This window comes from Macaca fascicularis, chromosome 18 (genome assembly GCF_037993035.2).
Source record: "Macaca fascicularis isolate 582-1 chromosome 18, T2T-MFA8v1.1".
NCBI lineage: Eukaryota > Metazoa > Chordata > Mammalia > Primates > Cercopithecidae > Macaca > Macaca fascicularis.
The window spans coordinates 14,152,209-14,178,437 of NC_088392.1; the positions used below are offsets into that span (position 1 = coordinate 14,152,209).

The 26,229-nt window shown below is 32.4% G+C and overlaps 1 protein-coding gene across 4 annotated transcripts in view; it reads left to right on the forward strand.

The window, feature by feature from the left end:
• Positions 1–1,747: 1,747 nt before the first annotated feature.
• Positions 1,748–26,229, forward strand: part of CDH19 (cadherin 19) — a 104,487-nt gene continuing 80,005 nt past the window's right edge. For 2 of the 4 annotated variants that reach the window (XR_012427141.1, XM_015439640.4), the window contains exons 1-2: positions 1,748–1,882; positions 8,973–9,118. The gene's annotated coding sequence lies outside the window, so the exon portion shown is untranslated. The remainder of the gene's footprint in view (positions 1,883–8,972; positions 9,119–26,229) is intronic. The other 2 variants (XR_010582803.2, XM_005586494.5) reach the window with 1 other exon arrangement.

Consider the following 26,229-nt stretch of genomic DNA (forward strand, 5'->3'; position numbering starts at 1 on the left):
GTCCCATAAGTACTGCCAAGTCTGCATTCTTGGTTGTGGCATAGCGGATGAAACTTGCTGGATCCTAGGCTATCGGCTGTTCACCTTATAGCCTCTTCCAGGAAGGGCATGCATTTCTTAAGTAATTCACAGTAACTGGTGCCTGTACGTGTTTGATAATAGATGATCTGTTTAATAAAATCAGTTTGCTGTTAATGATATTCTACATAAAACATGTAGCTTCACACTGCACCTTCTTTAGACAATTGAATCCTGTCTCAGTGTGGTTTCTATACTTCTCATTGCTCTTTGTTGGTACTGTCATAATCAGGACAGCAAATGCTGACCCACCTTTGCTGCCTTAGGCTCTAAAATAAGCCCTTGGGACGTCATGTTTACAGGTGCACTGAGGCTATACACTGTGGTTGCAATCCTAAGTGCAGCTAGATATTTTATAAACATCAAGGTATAAATTGGCGTCTCATAAAATGTTAGATTCTTACAGAAATCCTAGATTAGGTCATAGATAAAATAGTGAATTATGTAAATAAATATTTTAAACAGGTATCTCCACCTTTTTTGATACTGTAAAAAATATGAAGGGGAAAATATATAAGAATACTTCAGAGGTTCTTTGTAAAATTTATTTTTTTCCCTATTTACTAACATCTTGAAACACCTAGAAATGTTTTTTTTCAACCTGAAAAAAAACTTTCCACATTACCCTGTTCCTGCTATCCACAGATCTGTTCTTCCAGGTTAATCTCTTCAATATTTATTCATAAATTATTGATTCCTCCTAACATTCACAACCTCATAGGAGGTGCATTTGTGCATGTGTGTGCATGAATATGTATGTGTATGTGTGTGCACATGTGCATGTGTGTATATGTGTGTACTTGTGTATCCTAATTACTTTACTGTCCATATAGCTTTTGCCATTTCTTTCCTCAAAAAATAAGAGAAAGTGAAAAAACTAAGAAGATAGTGACCAAAATATCTATCAGAATTAATAGGGTGTTTGAATAATCCTGATACACATAGAATTTTTTTAAAATAGTATAATTTAAGAAATTTTTAATATTTTAATGTTTCTCTAGTTTGTTGCAAAAATGATTTTTAACTAAATAACAGCTTGAGTAAACAGCATAGGGAATACATATGTATTTTATATTAAATAACAATAGCTTATATCAAAATCTAATTATAAACATGAATAAAATAAAACAAAACATTTTAGGTAATAATAAACCAAGGAAAAGAAAAGGACTTATTCAAATTTAGACATTGCTCTCTCATTATGTATTTTACTTGATTTCTGAGGAGAACTGATCGAATTAAGAAATAGCCAGAAGGCATAGACACACAGTGGACAATCATTTCTCTTTTTAGTAAGTTTTGTGTCTGCTTTAAATTGATAATTTGTTTCATCAGCTAATCCCCAAACAGAGGGCATGTCCTCTCTACTTACAAAATTCTTGTACATAAGTTGAATTCTGTCTTTATCAACTCAGGCCAATAAGTACTTTTTTTTGTTTTTGCTTGTTGTTAGGGAAAAAAAAAAAAAGATAATCAGCTCATACTACTTGCTTAGCTGTCTGCATTTTAATTCCAGACTATGAACGAGCATCAGAGTGCCCTTATGATATTTTGCACAAAAGCCTCAGTGTTTATGACTCTACTCAGAGAACCCAAAATAGCATTCAGTAAGCAGTGACATACTGACAGTGTTGTGGTACTAAAAGCACAAGCGTCTGTAATTCCAGGCAATGGGGCACATCGAGAGTTTGCTGAGAAGACTGTGAAGCAAAAAGAAGAAAGTTTTTCCTATGCTTCCTCATGTGTCCAACACGAAGTCTGCTGTTCAGTTTTCACAGAACTCCTAGAAGTTGAAGTTACAAAGGTAAGACTGTGATAATCAGGCATATTATAAACTACATGCATCATCTTTAATGAGTCAATAGGTCAAAAAATACTTAAGTTGTTGCTAGGAAAATATTCTAAAAATATTATGGAAAATATTTATATAGGAAATAGGGAAAATATTCTAAAAATTTTAAAAGCATGATGTGTAGTGAACTTTCTCAAAACAAATATTTGTGAGAACAATTCTCTGTCTCTGTAATATAGATTGTTGGGGTGAGGGGGAAGTTACACCTATGTTAGGGTATTTAAAACTTCTCCAGTTTCTTAGAAGAAATGAATCAATCTTTCTTTGCATGTCTTTCTTTCTTTGCACATTTTTCTTTGTTCAGGGTTTTATTTATTATCTATCGTGTATTTACCATGTATATCAGGTAATATGAACACTAGAGTTGTCATCCTTAAGTATATGAAGAAAAAAATATTTATATACAGAATAAATATGGAAAAGTTTAAGTATATTATAATAATTCCAATAAAATTAAAATATTAGCATTAATATGAATAAAAACACATATACGTCTAAATTTGTACACACATATTAATTTGCCTATATGTATTATAACATTTATACATAACACAAAGGGTAATTTCTCAAATATGAAAGATAGTATAAATTAAGAAAAGTGTAAATTAAGAAAATGGATACTGTAAAAGACGTATGTCTCAAATCTAATTTGGTACATGTAATTTTAATTGAATTAATATTTATGATAAAATATTTCAGAATAAGTTTACCAAAGGGATTTAATAAATCTATTAAATATAAAAACACATGAAATATTTAGCAACAAAAAATACCTAAATAAAGTGGCAAAGGCTTTCTTCAGATTATGTCAATTTATATTTTAGCTCTATTAATTCATTTGTTGAATTAATACATCTGTAAGAAAGACATTATTTAGATAAAATATTTGAAAATTTAGTAATATATATTTATGTTTTAGATGTAGTTACAATATTAAGTAACATTACATGCATTAATATATTCTTTTTTTCAAATTCTTAATATTGTAATTATCAGCAGCATGCATACTTACTATAATTTTTAATTTGAAAGAATTTAAATTTCAATGTAATGTGAACATTTATATTGACCAAATAAAGTAACTAACAAATTTATTTTTAAAAGGAATAAGCATTTCATTATTGTCTATAGTTATCCAAAATTTTTAAGCAATCAATTTATGTCATTTAGAAACCACCAGCTCTCCTTTTCTTTACATATGTTTTCCACTTCACCAAGTCTTTCTAGAAGTGAATGAAATGCTTGTATCATTATATAAATATCCGATTTTTACGGTCTCACACATTAGTAAATTATTCATGCTCCAGTGAAATATTTAAAATTTTAGGCACACACATCTGCATATATCTAAAAGCATATGTCTTCTACTTATATATTTTTTTGGGTGTGTTTTTCACTTTGGAATGTTTGTAAGGTACATTTCCTCAAGAAACATAAAAACACATTTTGATGACATTATAATAAATTGAAGATGCTTTAAAATGATGTGCAGAGATGCCTCCTATGCATTCTTAAGAAACCAGATCCATCTTTCAGGAATTTCTCGTAACAGAGCTACATATAATCTGATACATGATCATCTATAACTTAATATAAACTGACCTTTTTTGCCATGCATGATCTTAGCATGTACTCTTAAATATATGTTTAAAACATTATATAGCAGTATTCAGCATGGTAGTGAGTAGTCATGCAATAGGAACAAATATGTTACACTGTTTACAAGGAGATATTGATCTTTCTATATACCTTCTTTTACATGAGAATGTATTGCTCCTAACCAAGAGTTTGAGAACCATGCTGGTGAATAAGAATTTGTTGTCACGATGATTTCCTTTAACATCCATAATCTTCTATCACCTGTATCTTTGCTTTGGTGAAACAGATTGAGGTTGAAACATAACTAAGTATGGAACCTAACAATAATCCCTCAGGAATCCTTTCTGTCAATGGTGAAGACAGCCCCTGATTTACAAAATGGGTGTCTTTGCAAAAGATGTTTGCCACTTTAAAATCAAATCAAAACAAAACAAGATAAACTGTACCCTTAAAGAGTTTTTTTTTTTCTTTTTTTACCTACTCTCACCACCTTTCAATTGAGAGAATACAGCTAAATGTTCTAAAACCTGTCAAAATGTGTAACAAATCAATTTCCTTTTCAAGTGATGCCTACCCTCTTGAATATTCTGATACGATTCATTAAGAGAATGCTTGTCTGACTTTAAAACATGTTCTAGAATACATACTTTTGTCAAAATTTGTCACATTAATTATTCAATAATTATATTCAGAATCATCAAAGTATGTCTTAAGATTAAAGCAAAACATCGTTTTTAGAAATCCTGCTTTGGCACAACAAGTGAAATTTGAAATGTTGTTTTAGGACCGTGGCTTTTCAACATACCAGAGCAGTAGATCCACAGTTTAGCTGTTTTTTAATTGTAAGAAGTTTCATGATAAATGAAATTTGCAAATTTGCAAGATATTGTATTAAAGTGGGGATAATTTTGGCACATCAGTCATTTCTTAAAGTAACCTAGGCATTTTATCTGTGTGCAAAATTTAGAAATGTCATTCCTGTGGAAATGAGCAAACCATAAATATATCACAGAAAAGTCACTGTTTTTCTGCCTTTAAGTTGCTTTATAGTTAAATTGTGTCAGAGAAATTGCCATCTATTTTATTCCTAAAAAGGTCTAATGGAGAATATATGACTTTCTTTGATGAAGAGATAATACTACTAAACATAAAGATAAAATGTAACTATAATAATAATAAAGGCAAAGAGAAAAGGTATAGATACATCTCTGAATTTTCAAGAGAGTAGTGTCATTTGTCACTAAGCAAATACTTCTTGACAGTGCTTGAAATTGCTCTTGAACTGGTAAAGCAAAATATAACTCTTTCCCCATAGTATTGGATGAGAAATAAATGGGCTACAATATCACTCGTCAGGTGGATATAAATCCCCTTCTTCTAAATAAGACTTTTCTTTGGGGGATTATGTAAGACATTGGTTGCTTTTTGATTATTTTCTCTCTTTTATCAAATACTTATAGAATAACCCAACTCTGTAGGCATATGAGGATTTGACTTCAAATTTATTGGTTAATAATAAATAAGCATATTTATGTTTTCATACACATATGTGTACCTGGCTACACATTTCTCTATTAACAGATAATTTTGAATGTGTGTGTCTACTTCTTTGATATTCCAAGACCACATGAATTATTTATAAAACTTTAATGTCATTTTATACAAGGTGGATTTAATAAAACCACTTATATGAAATCTAAAGTATTTTTAAAGATATAGAGCATTGTCATTTTGTATGTGTGTGTGTGTGTGTGTTTAAACCAGTGTTTAAAACACACAATTCTTAACTCATAAATACGATTTTTATGAGATTATAATTATGTCATTGGGAATTTTTTTGTGTATAAAAAAGGAAAAACAATAGACTTTTACAAGGATGAGTTAAATATTAAAAATCTCAGCAAGACACTACTTAACTGACTCTTAAACATTATGAAACAAAATATTAGAACATTAGGGTTGCCAGATTTTTAAAAAATAAAGTAAGGAATTTTTTTATATAAACTTCATCTCTTTCAGCAGCATATACTAGCTGTCTGTATACTCATTGACAATTTGGAGCAGCTTCAGCGTCCACATAATTTAAAATTTAAGGAATAAAGACACATTTATTTATTCAATAATCCCAGTCATGCATTTAGATTATACTAAATGCTGTTACATTTAAGTACTAAAAGAAAGTATGTTTATTCTATCTGGAAACAATTTCCAAGGATTTACAAATGTAAGATATCCTATCTTTGTTTTTAAATCCAGCTTGTAATATGAATTAACTATATTCACGACTGTTTCTTAAACATTCATGACTGTTTTCCTTCCTTAAGTTGATACATGTTTTTAACCCATTACATACAACCCACGGAGGTATACTTTACTGTCTTCTGTGTTTAAAAAACTCAAAACACTTCTGATTTGTTTTATGCCATACACATTTTTATTTATAATTAAGGTGATATACTCAAATTTCTCATTTTGGGGATTAAACAGTAGGAATTTATCCTATATTCATGCCATTCATGTTAAAACAATTTATTAATCTCTTTAAAGGATATTTTCAATATTTATTTTTTATTGAAAATGAACAATTTATAATAGAATAAATTTATGAGACATAAACTGATGTTAGAATTCATAAAAACAATGTGGAATGATTAAATCAGGCTAGTTAATATATCCATCACCTCAAATATTTAACACTTTTTTTGTGGTAAGAACAGTTGAACTTTGGTTTCGTAGAAATTTTGAAATGTACAATTCTCTACTATTAGCTGTATTCACCACACTGTCTAATAGAACCCATTCCGAAACATGAAACATACTCCTCCTGTCTGAGATTTGATCTTCATTTCCTCATCTGCCCCACCCCCCAGCCTCTGTAAATACCAGTCTACTTTATGCCTCTATGAGTTCCATTGTTTTAGATTCTACATAAAGGTGACAAAATGTGGTATTTCTCTTTCTGTGCTTGGCTAAATATTACGTAGTCATTCTTAATATACAGCTAATAGCAGACAATAAAAAACAGTGTCTGCAAAACATATACAATAATAGCATTAAACATTGTGCTAACCTAGTCCATCTGGCATCACAATATGTTCACAATACCTTTCCGTGATTAAATATTCTGAATAAACTCAACAAAATTAAGTTTTAAAAATATGAATTTATTTTAAGTTAATATACAGAAAACACAAAATAATAAACATAAAACAAGTGATACCAGTTTTTACATTATAGACTTTATGAAAGAGAGACTAAAACATTCAATTTTATATTATACAATTTGAAACTAAAATAATTCTTATCTCAAGAGGTTGAATTCCAAAATGTTTTGTATCAAAGTAATAATATATTCTTACTTACCTTTTATAACATGTCTTTGAAGTGCACTTTCCATTTTAGTATACAATATTTTATTATAACTTTGATTAAATTTTTTTTTCTGACTCTGAGTTTCAGGGGGTACATATGCTGGCTTGTTACATGTGTAAATTGCATGTTGCTGTGGTTTGGTGTACAAATTATATCATCACCCCGGTAGTGATAATACTACCTGACAGACAGTTTTTTGATTCTCACCCTCTTCTCACCCCACCCTGAAGTAAGCCCCAGTGTCTATTACTCTGGTGTCCATGTGTACTCAATGTTTAGTTTCCCACTTGTAAGTGAGAACATGCAGTATTTGGTTTTGTGTTCTTGCATTAGTTTGCTTAGGATAATGGCCTCTAGTTCCATCCTATCGGGGCAAAGGACATGATTCCATTTTTTATGGCTATATAGTATTCCATTGTGTAAATGTGTCAAATTTCTTTATTCTGTCCATTGTTCATGAGCATCTAGGTTGATTCCATGTCTTTCCTATTGTGAAAAGTGCTGTGATGAATATATTTGTGCATATGTCTTTATGGTAGAACTATATATTCCTTCAAATATATAGTTAATAATCCACTACTAGGATTGCCAAGTTGAATGGTAGTAATATAAACCACTACTAGGGTTGCAGAATTGAATGGTAGTTCTAAGATCTTTGAGATAACTCCAAACTGCTTTTCACAGTGGCTGAACTAATTTACATTCACATCTGCAGTGTATAAGAATTCTCTTTTCTATGCAAATTTGCCAGTGTCTGTTATATTCTGACATAATAATAGCCATTCTGACTGGTGTGAGATGGTATCTCATTGTGGCCTTGATTTGCATTTCTCTAATGATTAGTGGTATTCAGAATTTTTTAATAGGCTTGTTGGCTGTGTGCATGTCTTCTTTTGAGAAACCTCTGTTCATATCCTTTGCCCATTTTTAAATGAGGTTGTTTTTTGCTTGCTGATTTGTTTAAGTACCTTATAGATTCTGGATTTGTCAGATGCATAGTTTGCAAATATTTTCTCCGATTCTGTGTGTTGTCTGTTTGCTTTGTTGATAGTTTCTTCTGCTGTGCAGAAGCTCTTTGGTTTGATTAGGTCCCACATGTCAATTTTAATTTTTGTTCCAATCACTTTTGGAGTCTGTTATGAAATCTTTGCCAGGGCCTATGTCCAGAATAGTATTTCCTAGGTTTTCTCCTAGGGTGTTTATAGTTGTAGGATTTACATTTAAATATTTAATCTGTACTGATTTTTTTATATGGTGGAAGGAAGGGGTCCAGTTTAAATCCTCTGCATATGCCTAGCCAGTTATCCCACCACCATTATTTAAAAGGAGTCCTTTCCCCCATTGCTTATTATGGATGGCTTTGTTGAAGATCAGATGGTTGTGGATATGCGGCCTCTATGTTCTCTAACCGGTTCTATAGGTTTATGAGTATGTTTTTGTACCAGTACCATACTGTTTTAGTTACTGTAGCCTTGTAGTACACTTTTAAGTCAGGTAGTGTGATTCCTGCAGCTTTTTTTTTTTCCTTAGGATTGCTTTGGCTATTTTTGATCTTTTATGGTTCCATGTGAACATTAGTATGATTTTTTTTTAATTTTGTGAAGAATGTCAGTGGTGGTTTGATAGAAATAGCATTGAAACTGCAAATTTCTTGAGGATTATGGTCATTTTAACAATATTGATTAATCCTGTCCATGAGCATGGAATGTTTTTTTCATTTGTTTGTGTCCTCTGATTTTCAGTAAGTTTTGTAGTTCTCATTATAGAGATCTTTCACCTCCCTGACTAGCTACATTCCTAGGTATTTTATTCTATTTGTTGCTATTTGAGTGGGATTGTGGTCTTGATTTGGCTCTCAGTATGGATGTTATCAGTATATAGAAATGTTACTGATTTTTGTACCTTTATATTGTATCCCTAAACTTTGCTGAAATTTTAATGAGATCTAGGAACCTCCTGGCAGACTTTTCTAGGTATAGAACCATATTATCTGTGAAGAGAGATATTTTGACATTATCTCTTCCTATGGTTTGCCTTTTAATTCTTTATCTTGCCTTATTCCTCTGATTAGGACTTCCAAAACTATGTTAAATAGGAGTGGTGAGTATCGGCATCCTTGTCTTGTTCCAGTTCTCAAGGGGAATGTTTCCAGTTCTTGCCCATTCTGTATGATGCTTGCTGTGAATTTGTCATAGATCGCTCTTATTATTTTTTCAGGTATGTCCATTATATGCCTTGTTTTTTCAGGGTTTTTAAGATGAAGAAATATTGAATTTTATCAAAAGCTTTTCTGTGTGTATGGACATGATCATGTGATTTTTGTTTCTGGTTCTGCTTATGTTATGAATCACATTTATTTACATTTGTTAAACCAACCTTGCATCCCAGGAAAAAAGTTAATTTCATCATGGTGGATTAAATTTGATATGTTGTTGTATTTGGTTTGTTACTATTTTGTTGAGGACTTTTGAATCTATGTTCAACAGGATATTGGCCTGAAGTTTTCTTCTGCTGTTGAGTCTCTGACAGATTTTGGTATTAGAATGAGGCTCGTCTTATAGAACGAGTTAGAAAGGAGTCCATCCTCCTCAAATCATTGAAATCGTTTCAGTAAAATTAGTACTCCCTCTTCTTTGTAATAGCTAGTATAATTTGGCTGTGAATTCGTCACATTCAGGGCTTTTTCTGTTGGGTAGGTTTTTTTATTACTGATTCAATTTTGGAACTCACTGTTGATCTGTTCAGTGTTTCAATTTCTTCCTGATTCAATCTTGGGTGGTTGTAAGTTTCCAGGAATTTATCAGTTTATTCTAGATTTTCTACTATGTGTGCACGGAGTCTCTGAGGGTGTTGTGGATTTGCAGCCTCTATGTTGTTTGTATTTCTGTGGGGCCAGTGGTAATGTCCTCTATGTTGTTTGTATTTCTGTGGGGCCAGTGGTAATGTCCCCTTGGACATTTCCAGTTGTGTTTATTTGGATCTTTTCTTTCTTTTTTTTCCCCTCTGTTAGTCTTCTAGTAGTCTACTAATCTTATTTATTCACTCAAAGAGCAACTTTGGTTTTGTTGATGTTATGTGTGTTTTTCATGTCTCCATTTCTTTCAGTTCAGCTAGCTTTTTTTTTAATGCTAGCTCTGGGGTTTGTTTGCTCTTGTTTTTGTATTTCCTCTAGGTGTGATGTTCGGTTATTAAGTAAAGATCTTTCTAGCTTTTTGATGTGGGCATTTAAGACTAATAAACTTTCCTCTTAACACTGCTTTATCAGTGTTCCAGATATTCTGGTATGTTGTGTCTATATTTTCATTACTTTCAAAGAACTTCTTCCTTTCTGCCTTAATTTCATTGTTTACCTGAAGGTCATTCAGGAGCAGTTTGTTTAATTTTCATGTAACTGTATAGTTTCGAGTGATTTTCTTACTATTTATTTTATTGTTATCGTACTGTATTCCAAGATTGTGATTCGTATGACTTTGGGCTTTTTGAATATGTGAGAACTGCTTTATGGCCAAGTGTGTGGTTGATTTTAGAGCATGTGCCATGTATATTCTACTGTTGTTTAATGGAGTTCTCTGTAGATGTCTGTTAGTTTCATTTGGTAAAGTGTCAAGTTTAGGTTCTGAATATCTTTATTAGTTTTCTAACTCATTGATGTGTCTGATACTGTCATTGGGGTGATAAAGTCTCCCAGTTATGATTATGTGTTTATCTAAGTTTTTTCGTAGGTCTTCAATACCTTGCTTTATAAATCTTGGTGCTCCAGTGTTGGGTGCATATATATTTAGTATAATTAAGTCTTCTGGTTGAATTGAACTCTTTATCATTATGTAATGCCATTCTTTATCCTTTTTGACAATTGTCTGTTTTGTCTGAAAGAAGAATAGTAGCTCCTGCTCTTTCTTGTTTTCTATTTGCTTGATAGATCTTTCTCCATTCCTCTACTTTGAGCCTATGGGTGTCATTGTATGTAAAATAGATATTTTTAATTCAATATACAGTTGGGTCTTTCAAAAGTGGGGCATTTAGCCCATTTTCATTCAATACAGTATCTATATTTAAAATAAAAAAGAACCTCATTAACTCCAAACCTCTCATTGCTATCATCCCAAATCTCTTTTCCTTCTCTCAGCAACTTATTTGAAAGACTACTTTGAATTGTGGAACTTCATTCTCAACCTCCAGTTACCCTTCAATTCATTATTTCTGTTTCCTGAGATTCACTCTGACAACTTCTCTTAGCTATTCAACAAATTATATATTTTTCTTAATTGAAGGCTGATATAAAAGACCAAATTTGGAAACTTATGGTATACATTAGTGGTAGAAATAAGCAGAATTATTCCTTAAGTTGTGCTCTCTTTCAGTGACAAACTAGAAAATATATATATGTTTGTGTTCGTCTGTTAACACTAGTTTATTTTTTAATACAACATGATGTAGAACTCTACTGTCTTGACGCCCAGAGGTTTTTCGACTACTAAGTTCTTCTACTATGCAAGTCTCCAAATATCTTTGCCATAATCCTGTCCAACATCTTTAAACACTTAAGAGAACTTATATGTCAAAAAGTACTCAGCTCACCTCAGCAATTAGGTTTTAAGTTTAGACATAAAAAATAATACATCGATAATTTTTTTGTATAAGAACATTTTATATACCAATTTATTTCTTTAAGATAGAGTCACAGATGTGAGATTGAAAATGAAATGGCTTTCAGTATTTAACACTCCAGAAACATTATTGGTTACTTTCAAAAATACAATTCCTATTTATTTTTTGGTATTATAAACAATTTATAACAAGAATTTATGAACTAAGGCCAATAAGTATATGGAAAAAAAATGTTCAACATCACTAATCATCAGGGAAATGTAAATCAAAATCACAATGAGATATTTTTTCACCCCAGTTAGAATGTCCATTATCAAAAAGTTAAAAAAAAACACTGTTGTCTATGTGGAGAAAATGGAACTCTTTCATTGTTGGTGAGAAGGTACATTAGTGCAGCCATTATGAAAAACAGCATGAAGGTTTTTCCAAAAACTAAAAATAGAACTAGATAGAACTAGTATATGATTCAGCAATCTCACTACTGGGTATTTATTGAAACGAAAGAACATCAGTATATTGAAAATATATCTGCAATCCAATGTGTATTGCAACACCATTTACAATAGCCAATATATGGAAGAAAACTAAGTGTCCTTCAAGAAATAAAAGAATAAATAAAACGTGGTGTATATAAACAATGAAATACTATTCAGCTATAGAAAAGAATGAAATTCTATCATTCACAGCAACATGGATGAACCTAGACTGCATTACTTTAAGTGAAATAGGTCAGGCACAGAAAGATAAATACTACAAGTTCTAACTCTTATGCGAAAGCTAAAATAAAATTGAGCTAACAGAAGTAGAGTGTAGAATTATGATTATTAGAGAAAGGAAATAATGGAAGAAGAGGAGATGGGGAAAGACTGTTTAATAGGTATAAAATTATGGCTAAAGAAAAGGAACAAATTCTGGTTTTCTATAGCACTGCACAGTGAATATAGTTAACAATAATTTAATGCATACTTTTTAAAAAGCTAAGAGAGGATCAGAATGTTCACAACACACACACACAAAGATAAATGTTTGTGATTGTTGTCCTAATTATCCTGATTTTTTCATTACACATTGAATACATGTATTAAAATATCACTCTGTATCCCAGCAATATGTACAATTATTTGTTCATATTTGAATATGTACAAAATAAAGATTTTAAAATTATCATGAATTAAGAACTTGGAGGTAATAGAAGGTAAATGAATTTACTTGAAGGATTTAAGACATAGAATTGATCATAGTTCATCTCTAGTCAGGCTTCATGCTCAAATGTATGTATATGGGAGGTTAGCTGAAGGAAACGTCAGAGAATAACCTTTTATTCAAGTGTGAGCTTTCGAGAGGATGCTGATTTCATTAAGGGAAAGAAGGAACATAATGATTAGGTGCAAGAGTGAATAGAAAGTAAGAATTTCAGTATGCACTTTGAAATACCTTGTGGAAAGTTATTCTGTAGGTCTGGAGATTAGAAAAGAGATAAATATGGGTTGTTTAGACTGCTTTATGATGCTTCAGTAGGCAGGTATTCACTGAAGCCACATAATCTGAAGATACTATGTCCAGAATGTGCAAACTATGTCTTCAAAATAGAACCCCAAGATTTAATTTTCCTCAAATATCAATATGACTTTCCAAGAATGTTTTTTTCCATTAAAATAAATAGGAAAGTAGGTAAACAGATTTCAACTTGTAAGTTGCTAGATTATCAATGTTTTTCAAAATCTGTATTCAGACGTGACAGTGACAATATATGGTAAGAATTTTAACCTTCTGATAATTAAAATTCTATCTAAACTCTCTTAGTTTTTATAAGTATTTATGATAGATTTGTACTCTTGTCTACTGCCAAATCTGAAAATTTTACAAAATAAAAATTGTGCACACTAACCTTGGCTGTATACACATAAAATCATTTGTAAATGACCGTAGCAAATATTTCCCGTTTTCAGTCATTCTAACTTGGAAGGAGCCCTTTCCTGCATGGCTTCAATAGCAGTTATACTGAGAGCTGCTCCTTTGATGATTCTTGTAGCAATGGGTGATTACCAGTGATTATCTTATGCACTCCAGGAACTGATTAATAAGGATTTATTTAAAGAAGTCAGACATTATAAGTATTTAAATAAATTACATGTTTATATGACATAAGGACCTTTATTAAACATTTGATATATTCTAACTACAGTTTCAGTTATTTTAATGTGATTTATCCAGAAGATCTAGAGATTACATTTATTAAATCATCTTGCAGTTGAAGATACTCAACCTGAGAGTGTTTAAGTATCTTGACTAGTCTCATGAAACTATCATATCATCGAGGTACAAATCATTACATTTTATACAGATTCTACTTACCGGTCAACATTGACTTAATGTTGTAAAATGAGAACTTAAAAAGTAACACATAAAAAAAAAAATCACTGCTGATTATCCTCTTGAAGAAGAAAGGGAAAATGATAGACCCCAAACAGGATTAGGTGGAAGATGCAGACCCACAAAATCCAACATAATTATGCCATGCTCCTTCATCTTACAGGGAAGTCTGCAAGGAAGTGTTTATATAACACAGCAGGCTCACCATGCTTTTAACTGAACTATGGGAAAATATGAGAAATTTCATTTATATGTATGCTTTACTTCATTCTTTTGCATTTAAATTTTGAGTACATTTTAGCAAATACTTTACATAGTGATAACAGTTGTGTTTGTGAATCATTAGTACATAAATGCATATACAAATATTGGGGCTCACCTGCAGTATTTTTTTCTGATAGGAGAGTAAATTATGAAAAGTTTGAAAATACTGTTCTATAAATAAGTGTCAGCCAACTTCTACATGCATTTTCTTTTCAAAAAAAAGAAGATATAGATATTCCAGAAAATAGCTTCTGCAAAGATATTGGTTAAAGGTAACAACTCTAAAGAAAGCAAAATCCTTTGTCTTAATTCCAATCCCGCCAATTACTTTATAGCTAAGACAAGTTACTTAACTTTAATATGCCCAGTATCTGCATTTATAAAATAGCAACAATAATAGAACATATACTATAGAATTACTGTAAGAGAACTCAATTAAGGAATGCCATTATCTTTGCTTAGTAATCATCACAGAGTAAACACTCAATATGGTTGACAAGATGATGATGGTGATGATATTTCATGAAAATATTTGCCTTCAAGTCATCTTTGAGGCTTGTTAAAAAAATACCCAGCTCATGAATCAGTAGCTGTGGAGTGGGATTATCTGTTTTGTCAAGCTTTTGAAATGATTCTGTGTACAATAATATATGGAAACAATTTCCCTGAAATTGAGGGATCAAACTAACCCTTATTTGTCTATATATTTATTTAAATATTGAGGTATTCTCCACATTCACAGTAAAAATTTAAACTAAATATAATGAAATCTAACAAATAAAATAATAATAATTTTGTCACATTTGTTCATTTGTTAAAATAATAATTACTGCTATTGTCAAATAAAGTGCTTTTGCAGGGTTGGATCAAATGATTTTTATATTTCACTCAGTTCATGTGAATCAGATATGTGTGGTTCTGTGATATATTAATTTTTAGATTTTTGTACTGATTCTACACAACACAAACACGTATATACACATAAAAAAGGCAAATTAATGAAGTGCTTGACTTTAGTTTTCTTTTTCCATTCACTAAGGATTGCATGTTTTATAAAATCATGTTTATATTATGCCTTTTCATAACAAAATAATACTTTCCATACCATTTGGCAGTGGTGCTTACTAAGTATTATTTTTGATAGTAGAGTAAATTTGTAGATATTATAGTTATAGAAAGATGTGCTGAAAGCACAATTGATAATTGGAGAAAGGAACATTTGGATGATATGTTTGTCTAGGTATTATGTAGCTACTATCACAACATCCGCAAAAACTGTCAAATTGAGTACAACGGTTTATTTACTATAGTAAGCAGTGGCTAAAAAGATTTGCAACAAGTGCAAAGTGAAACTATATCTTCATAATGAAAGCAAAAGAAAAAAGAAATAAATACTGTTAGAAATTCTTGGAAAAATGAAATACATTGTTGGTTCGAAGAAAAATATGTAATCCTTTGTGTTGTCTTTACATATATATATTCATTCAATTTGTCAAATATTATTTATGTGATGAATATGGTTAACTAATATAATATTTGATCATTATTCTGAACAATGTTTTACGAAAAAATAGTCTTTGCATAATTTTATGACTTTGGAATTTCCCACTCTACATATATGGTAACTGATGGTTTTGTTAAACCATAAAGATTTATTTGAAGGTTCATGAAATTTTCAACCTACCTTACTCATCAACCTTTAAAGATTTTTATTTTTACTTTTTAAATTTTTTCTTGTGTTGTTATTATTGTCGGAAGTGGGAAGCATTATTTGTTTACTCTCTGCTTTCTGAAAAGCTGCTAATTCATTAATCATCAAAAGAAGCCTGGGACGTATGATTTCCTAATCAGTAGTTAGTGGTGTATCTGCATATATTCCACTTTAGTCTTCAAACTGCAACTTTAAGTGAAACACTGTGTAATAAAACCAATTTTATCAGAGGCTAATTGAGATAAACGAGAGTTTAGTCTCTATTACATATTTCTGGTAACAAAAACTTCACTAAACTTACAAATAAGGACTAAAACATTTCTAATATTAAACACTGAAATAAATGTGAGCTGTATATATATATGATTAGTAAAAACAAATAACATCATTGTTTACCCAATTTTGGGTGAATCAGTGAGTGACTAGCAGTTGTAGTGGTGATGGGTTAAATCAAGAAACAAACGTTTGCAAAACAAAGATTGTCCCCATCACCTCCAGCCACCATGAAGTTCAAACACAAGAATTTGCAAATATACAGCTGGCTCGATGAGCTCTTTCCTACTCAGCGTAGTTTATTGTCTTGCATTTGTATGATGATCGTGTACTTTGCAAATCTTCATTTTATGATAATTTGTATTCGTGCATTTTCCAACCTGGTTATTCCAGTTCAGGGCTGTGGGTGGCAGGAGCCTATCCCAGCAACTCAGTTAGATTGGTGGGAACCAGCCCTGGACAGGGTGTCATCTCATTGCAGGCTCACCCTCACATAGTCACAGTCACTCAGACTGGTACCTTGTAGATGAACAAGCAACCCAATGTGTGTAGCTTTGGAAAGTGGGAAGTGACTGGAGTGCCCAGAGTAATCCCATGCAGACATGGGGGGAATGTGCAGACTCAACACAGATAGTGGCTCTGGCAGGGAATCAACTTTTTTCTCATCAAAATTACAACAAAATGACATTGAACAAAATGTCATTTTTTGAGGAGCTGTTGTACAAGCTCACCTTGATCTTTCTTCTCTTTTGAAATGAATATAATTTTACTATATCATTGAATTATGAGACAAATTACTAAGAGAACGAATGAGTACCATTATGGCATTAGAGACATAGTTGATTTTGTTAGTCTGGGAGCTAGACTATTACAGTAATCAATTAACTTTCCATTTCTCAGCAACCTCCTACCACAAACATTGGGTGGGAGTTAGTGGGGGGAGTATATCAAAGTTTCACAGTCACTCAGTGACCCAGGCTTGCTAGAGGCTCCACCATCCTTCAACTACTGATTGCCAAATTAGTAAGCAATAAAGGTGAGACAATTATTCGTAGGCCTTTGAGTGTGTCAGTTCGAAAACGGTGTACATCACTTTTACTCATATCTTGTTAGAAAAACCGTTCATGTAACTTTGTGCAATTGCAAGAGAGATGTTGGTAAATGTTGATATGCCTACCACAGTGACCAAAACATTTTTTAGTTCTTTTTTAAAATTTATTTTATATACCAGTCATAGCCATTTCATCAGATTAGTCATTCAGAAGTTAGGGACAGTTTATGAAATCTTAAAAAACTGAACCTAAACTTTTCTTAGAGTGATGGAATAAAAGGAAGAATATCATGATAGCAATCGCAGTTCCTTCTGAGTCTGGAGTAACCAGCTCCAGTTAGCATTGTCATTTGTAATTTTGAAGGTATCTTAACCTCTGCATTTCCCAACTCTCATTTGACACTCCTAACGCAGGCAATTTATTTTGACATTCAAATGGTCATTAAGTTTTGTCAATTCTGTCTCCATGTTATTATTGATTTTCTTACTTATATTGTCCTTTGCTGAGGAGCAGGATTAGTCAGAGCACTGGGATGAAATATCACCTTCAAGAGGGCAATAGAAGGTCATGGATCCAGGGTGTTTGATGGAGAAACAGAACAATTATTTCAATGTCCTGGTAATGCAGGTGCTTCTAAGGCACTGACTAGAAGATCCAAATAATTTCTTTAAAGACTAAAATCATATTGTAACTAACTAATACAATTAATATGTTAATATAAGATAAAAATAGATTAAATAAAAGGGTAGACATGGAAGTGGGAATAAAGACAATAGGTAATACGGGTTCCAAAAGATATTCCAGCCAGAACAGTTCAAGGAGGGGATTTATTTTTTCTTAACATTGTTCTAATATTATTTTTCTTGCTTCTGTGTTTAACTACACAGACAAGATTTAAATAAATTCACAAAAATACAGAGTACCTTTTTGAAATGAGCATTGAGACAATGTTGGTATCATTTTTTAAGAGACTTCACGGCATAGTTTAAAATCTGCCACTAATTCTCCGTGTTACTGCTCTATGTGGTATTACAGAGGTGCTTTTGGAAGGAAGGGGGACTGTTTATAGACACTTCGTGGTTTCTTTTTTTTTTTTCCTTTTTATAAAGAATATCTCGAATTAGAAGAAAGATAGGTGAATATTCTCTAACTACTTCCCTTGTTTTAATATTGCCACTCCAGGCCCCAAGAGCCATGTGTTCCTATTTGTTTCACATAAAGGCTTTATAGTATTCACTCGCTTCATGTGTTCACTTCCCAAGAGGAGAGGTTAGATGTGTGTTTTAAATTGATGAAGAGAAACTCTTAGTCTTATTTTTCAGTAACATTTTCAAAACCTTTAAGTCTTCTGTTTTTGTTTGTTTTGGGAAAGCTTTGGAACTCTCTGATCACCATAAATTCTAAGTCTATGATATATCATTTTGGCCAAGCCTACTCAATAGCTTTCTAAAAATGGAGACATTATATTAATTGCCATCTGTTTTTCTCTATGAGAAGCTGGGCTTAGTTGAGCTCAATATTTCAGCTTTCCATGAGCTTTCCAGAATACATTATATTTTTACAAGTTTTCACAGATGGAATAATTAGCTTTATGTAACCAAGAAGAGGTCATAGAAAAGACAATTTCTAATTAGATTCAGTTTCAAACTGCATAAGTGCATAGATTATAATATTTTTTCATCCCTTAAGCCGTAATTAGTCTTCTTTGAAAACATAACTGTTCTAAGTCACACTGGGATCATTTTCAGCTCATATATGCCCATGCAATATCATGTATTGCTTCAAGCATGATAATATGTATCTGTCATAGTCACTTAACCATGCTTAGAAAAAAAATAATGACATTCAAATAATTTGAAAATGCAAGTGGAACATATACATCAGGGAAAACATATACTAAAGTATTTTTGCAATAGTCATTTACAAAGCTGTTTTATGTGTGTATATTTGTAGCTGAAATGAAAATAGCTGAATATTTCAACCTTGAGAAATACAGAAATCACTAGATGCTTATTATTCACCTGTCAATAGCTATTTTTGTGTAGCTCACTAAAAACATTTAACTCTTAATACGTGCCAGACAGTATTTTGGATGCCGCAACTCATTTCATCAATAACACAAACCTTGAGAGACATAATAATTACTCTCAATTTTCACATGAGACAACTGAGACAACCAGAGGTTGAGCTATTCATCCAAGGTGATGGAACTAGCAGGTGTTGGTGTTGAGTTAGTTATTCAGCCATCCTTGCTCCACATGTGCTGCTCTTAACTCCAGCGAACTGCCTTTAGAACATTCCATCAAACAATTTGGGAAAATAGCCCAAAAATTAGTAGAGAATGGCTTTCTTGATCTTTACTATGGTGCGAAATAACATGTGTTTATACAAAATCAACTTATATTGTATTATATAATTATGTATATATACTAATTTTGAAAATAAAGCATGCAAATACACATGGGGAAAATTTTAATTTGTTTACAATTCCCTGATTCAAAGATGATTTCCATCTGAATTTTGGGGCATAGTCTTCCAGGACTTCTTTCCTGCATTTGTCTACAACTTTTTTCCTTCAGTTAAATAAATTATATTGTGTGTATTCCGTCTCTTTATTTCACTTGACAAAATGGTTTTATGGCACCAAATTTAATGGCTGCCGAGTAACAATGTGTTGATATAAATTTTTTAATGTTTGTATTCAACGGTTGGTTCTTTGTTCAACTGTGAGACCAATTTTATGTACCTCCTCCCAATGAATGGATTTAGGCTACTGAGAGTGTTCACAGTGCTTTTTAACTGTACATGAAAACTGAAAATAAAGACAGGCATATGAGAGGTTATCTTCTGAAATAAAGGGATAATAGAATACCTGTTTAGATGTTAGAAGTAAAACACCGTTTTATTTTTCTGTATTATATCTTGTCATAAGAACATTAAGAGAAAAACAGATTTTAGAAAAACCTGAAAATATTGTACAGGTTTGACTGCAAACACACAGGAAAGTAATATAGCCTGTGTTCATGTGATGGTTAGGTTACAATCAGACTGCATAATGTTTCATGATATATTTGTACCACATTTCTTATCCAGTCTGTCACTGATGAGCAGTGAGGTTGATCCCATGTCTTTGCTATTGTGAATAGTGCTGTAATGAGTATTTGTGTACCTTTATGGTATGTATATTCATGTGTGCATGAGTGAAAATTCATGTGTCATTATGATAGAATTATTTGTATTGATTTGTGTATATACCCAGTCGTGGGATTGCTGGGCTGAATGATAGTCCTGTCTTCAGCTCTTTGAGAAATTGCCATACTGCTTTCCACATGATGACGTAAATGAAATAATGTAAATACTAATTTATACTCCCACCGACAGTGTAAGTGTACCCTTTTCTCTTCAACCTCACCAGCATCTGTTATTTTTGAGTTTTTAGTAATAGCCATTCTGAGTGGTGTAAGATAGTATCTCATTGTGCTTTTGATTTGTATTTCTCTAATGATCAGGGAGATTGAGCTTTTTGTCATGTGCTTGTTGCCCATGTGTATGTCTTCTTTAGAAAAGTGTCTGTTCAAGTACTTTGCCCACTTTTTAATGAGGTTGTTTTGTCTTGTAAATTTTTGTAAGTTCCTTGTAGATGTGGGATATCAGACCTTTGTCAGATGCATAGATAGCAAATATTTTCTCTCATTCTGTAGTTTTCCTGTTTAGTCCGTTAATAGTTTATTTTGCTGTGCAGGGATTCTTAAGCACAATTAGATTCCACTTGTCATTTTTTCCTTTTGTTGTGATTGCTTTTGGTGTCTTTGTCATAAAATCTTTGCCTGTTGCTATGTCCAGAATGGTATTGCCTAGGTTGTCTTCCAGGGTTTTTATAGTTTGGGGTTTTATGTTTAAATCTTTAATCCACTTTGAATTGATTTTTGTATGTGGTGTAAAGAAAGGGTCCAGTTTCAATCCTTTGTATATTGCTAGTCAGTTACCCAACACCATTTATTGAATAGAGTCTTCTCCCCATTGCTTGTTTTTGTCAACTTTGTAAAAGATTAGATGGTTGTAGGTGTGCAGTCTTACTTCTGAGCTCTGTATTCTGTTTCATTGGTCTACATGATTTGTGAAAACATAGATGTAGCTGGAGACCATTATCCTTAGCAAACTCACTCAGGAGCAGCCAACCAAATATCACACGTCCTCACTTATAAGTGGGAGCTAAATGGTGAAAACTCATTAACATAAATAAGGGAACTACAAACACTGGGCCCTACCTGAAGGAGGAGGGTGTAAGGAGGGATAAGAGCAGAACAAAACAACTATTGGGTACTAGGCTTAGTACCTGAGTAATAAAATAATCTGTACAACAAACTCCTGTAACGTGAGTTTTCCTATATAACAAACGTGCAAATGTACCTCCAAACACAAAAGTTAAAAAAAGAAAATCGTGTTTTTATTCCTATTTTTCTCACGTGAGCCCTATAAATTTCAGATTCCCTTCATTTCATTCTGTTCCTGTCACTATGTTGTTTTAAACAAAGAATATATTTATCAATACTTATATGTCTGATGTTTATTTTTGTGTAACACTGAGAGCACCAAAGACTCATACAAAAGTACAATAAATTTTTAAAAATCAGCCTGCAAAGATGGTAAAGACATAATTAAGATCTATACTGATAAAGGTGTTTTAGGCAAATCTTTAATACAGGAACATACAAATATTTACCCTTGACAAATAAGGGCAAATCATGTTTTGATAGTTTGTGGAGGGGAAGAAAAAGTGAAATACTGTATCTAAAAACATGAAATTTCACCAGCATTTATTTAACCAATTGGAATCTATCTCTTTTCATTTTAGAACTTTTGCACACTCAGGCTTAATATTGTCAGTGCTTAGCACTTCACATATACTGCCCATTAATCCATAGTCCTCTACCACTGCTCCTGAATAAAGTTCATGACGTTCAGCCCAGAAATGAAATGGCACTTGTTGCTGTATATCTTAGGACTTCACAGCAATAGTGAATGTGGAAGGCTGTGCAATGTCACAGAGGGCATCAGAGGCTCCAATATAGGTATTCTAACTCTACATTGCTGTAGCTGTCCCTGAGAGCTTTTTTTCATGACAGTAAATATGCAAATTATATGCTTAATGAGAGTTCATAAATAAAACAGAGGATGATCTTTCACATTTTAGTACTATGGAATGAATGTTCAGAGAAAGAATTGGCACATGGGTTATTACAATTTTTGGCCCCAAAATATTGCTTCCTTTTCACATATGTATGCAAACTATATCCACTCACATTTCTTTATATTTCGTACTAGTGGTTCTGAGAAAGCCATTTCAAAGTCTTTTTATGTATAGTGTCATTCTCTGAAGCTGCCAAGTTTCCCCTGATTTTTTAAGAGATCACAAACAGGATTAAGTTTCTATATTTATCCCATCCACATTTCCCAGCTTCAACTTATATCCTCCCTCACACAGCCACCAAATCCATCATTCTGACTTATTTTTTTTTACTTGACCTCAAGAATCTTTAGAACAAGGGGAAAAATGTATACTAAGAGGAGATAATAGAAAACATTTTATTTTGTCATTTGAAGAATGGTCCAAATGTTAAAATGTAATTTATAGATCTTTATTCCATGTAAACAAAGTGAACCATCAGCTATAGATGTCACAGTGTTAGACATGTATGCATTTTTTTCTTCCATTCAATAAAGCACAGTGTATGTTATACACTTAATGTATTTAAGATCAGTTGTAGCACTAGTTATGAATACATTTGTTTACAGGATAGGTCACTTAAAATTACTGAATGTAAGTCCCAGCATGTGTGATGTAGTTAACACATTACATAAAATATTGTATTAGGGTTCTTTAGAGGTGCAATACTAATATTATATATGCACATGTGAAAGGGAGTTTATTAGGAGAATTAACTCACATGGATACAAGGTGAAGTCCCATGATAGGCCCTCTGCAAGCTGAGGACGTAGGAAGCCAGTAGTAGCTCAATCCGAGTCCCAAAGTCTCAAAAGCAGGGGGGCCAGCAGCGCAGCCTTCAGTGGCCAAAAACCTGAGAGCCCCCTGGCAAACCACTTTGAGTCCAAAGGCCGAAGAATTTAAAGTCTGATATCCAAGAGTAGGACGCATCCAGCACAGGAGGAAGATGAAAGCCAGTCAGCAAGCCAGCTTCTCCCACCTTCTTCCACCTGCTTTGTTTTAGCCATGCTGGCAGCTGATTGGATGGTGCCCAACCACAACCAAGGTGACTCTTCTCCCAGTCCACTGACTCAAATGTTAATCTCCTCTGGCAACGCCCTCACAGACACACCCAGAAACAATACTTTACCAGCTATCTAGGGATCCTTCAACCCAATCAAGTTGACACCTGATATTAATCATCACAAATATACTTTCAATTTTACTTGGACATAATATATTATAATAATGTTATTTAAATATTATTGTAATTGGTATCTAATATTGTGCTAATATAAATGAAATTTTATTTTTAAATATATTTTACAACTTTGAAAATAAATATGGATTAATATTTCCAAGTATTAGCAATAAGAGAAAAAATATAAACACACTAACATAAGACATAGTATTAGCATTTCTTTATATGGAAATGTTATGTAGGTTTTTTAGTATATTCCTCTGATTGGAAAATATAAACAAGATTGCAAATGCAGGGCAAAATGTCACTGCTGGTTTATCCAGGGCCCATTTCAGGCGAGAGCATTTTTTCTTATTTGCTTAGTTTCAGCCCAGAGTGTTTCTCAGTCTAGCAATGCTGACAGCTGCCACCAGTCTTCAGTCAGAAGTGGAACATTATTTGAAATGCTTTTCACTTCCGCCGAAATGTATGACCATTATAGAAAGTTTGGAATATAGAAGAGTATAAACAAAGCCACAATATTTCATTATTGAGATATAATTATGACTACCCTTCATTTTTCTTGTATATTTTATATAAAGGGGTTCAAATTAAAGGGCTTTTTCCTTCAAATTATAAATGATGATTTTTAACTTTAAATTTAATTGAGAAATATTTTAATCATATATTTAGTGGAGAAAAAATAGCACTTGGTAGAAAAGTCACCCAGATGTCATGAGTGTTATTTTTTGTCATATTTACTTTAAACTGTTTTCGAGGGAGGAGAATGTTGCAGAAATTTCTAAGCTTCACCTTTTAGACAAATTTCACTTATTTCAATCATGGTAATTACCGTGACAAATTTTGTCAGTTTTCTCTGCCTAGACTTACAAAGTTATCTAATTGCTTTATGCTAAGAGTATTACAGGACATTGCCTTGTAATTGTGAAACACTTATATAATTAGTATCATACAGTATCCTAATTTAAACATTCTTTTTTCAATGAATCCAATTTATACTTGCTTCCCAGTGGACAAATGTGAATATTTCTCTAGGTATAAAATAGTAAAATATAACTGCTACTTTATATACACATTGTAAAATTTATTGCTTTTGGCCAAATCGTTCTCCTTTATATTTTAAATCATTTCTAAAGACATATTGTTGAGTCTTTTTAAAAATCTAATAATCTTTATGTCATACTTTGTTTTTTATCCCATTCATATTTAGTGTGATTATTATGATGATTAATATTAAACATACCACTTTGTTACTTGTATGTTTTTTTCACCTGTCTTTTGCTCGCTTTTTTCTTTTATTTCTTCTTTGGATTGAGTATTCTTTAGGCTTCAGTTTTATCTATTTTGTAGCCTGCAGTAAATTCTGTTACTTTATTTTAGTAGTTGCTTTAGGTTTATTGTATGCATATGTACCCTTATTGTAATCTATTTTAAGTTATATCATACCACTTTATATATGGTTTATAGAGCTTAAAATAGCATATTCCTAACCTTTATGCTATTAATTTCATACATTTTACTTCTGCAAATGATGTATGCCCCACAATCCTTGTTATTATGTTTGCTTTAACAGCCAGTTTTCCTTTAATGATAATAAAATTTAAAAAGGTCTTCCTATTTACTGATAGACCTTCCATTTCTGGTGATTCTATTTTTGCATAGATCCAGATTTCTTTCTAGTATTATTTTATTTATTCTTGAAGGACTTCTTTAATCATTTATTGTATTGTAGTTCCCCTTGTGTGCTGATGCTGTACACCAAAAAGAGTCTTCGTCCCACTTTCCTTTACCGAAGATTAGGAATATGGCTTTGGGGTAACAAAGGTGATTTGTTCAGGCCTGGCTATAGGCAGCTATAAAGACTTGACCTGGCAGTACAGTACTCACTGCGAAAACATTCCCTTGTCACACCAGATTTGATGCACAACCAGTGCACTGCACTGGCTGGAGGGAGTTGCAGTCAAGGAGACTGCCCCTTCTGTTAGGTCACGCTCTTCTGTGTTTACATTCCTAGCCCCAGGGTTAAAGTGTAAGAGGGCTTTATCTGTGGCCTTGGACAGAGCTCTTTCTCAAGCATTTCTGATGAGATTTCTCATCTGATGCATTTCTCAAGCATCTCCTTATTGACTAAAGTGGGTGAAACCTTGAAGACCGTTTCCTACTCTGACAATGTACTTAGTACTTTTTCACTCTCAACACTCCCCTTGCACTCCCCTGACCCCAGAGTCCATAAAATTGACTTAGTTGCCTGTAGCACTACCATTATAATGGAGTGATCCACACGTCTGTGCTTATCCTCTGATTCAATTAGAGTGTTGTTCCATGGAGGAAATGGAAAAAGGAGATGCAACAATTTCTTTGGTTTTAACTTCTTGCTTATACCATTGCAGTAAGTGTCTAAAGGCTTACCTCTTTAACTTTTTACTTGTTCTTTGAATTAGCTTCTCCAATACCTGACAGCTCAGTTTCTTCTCTTTCAATTCAGCTGATCTCTTTATAAAAATCACTGTAGTTGTTTGAGAAAATCTCACTTAAATTGATTTCTTTTCATTTTCAATACTTTAAAAATGTTTCTGCACTGTCATTTGGCATGTATTGTTTGAGATGAGGCATCTGCTATCAACTTCATCTTTGTTATTC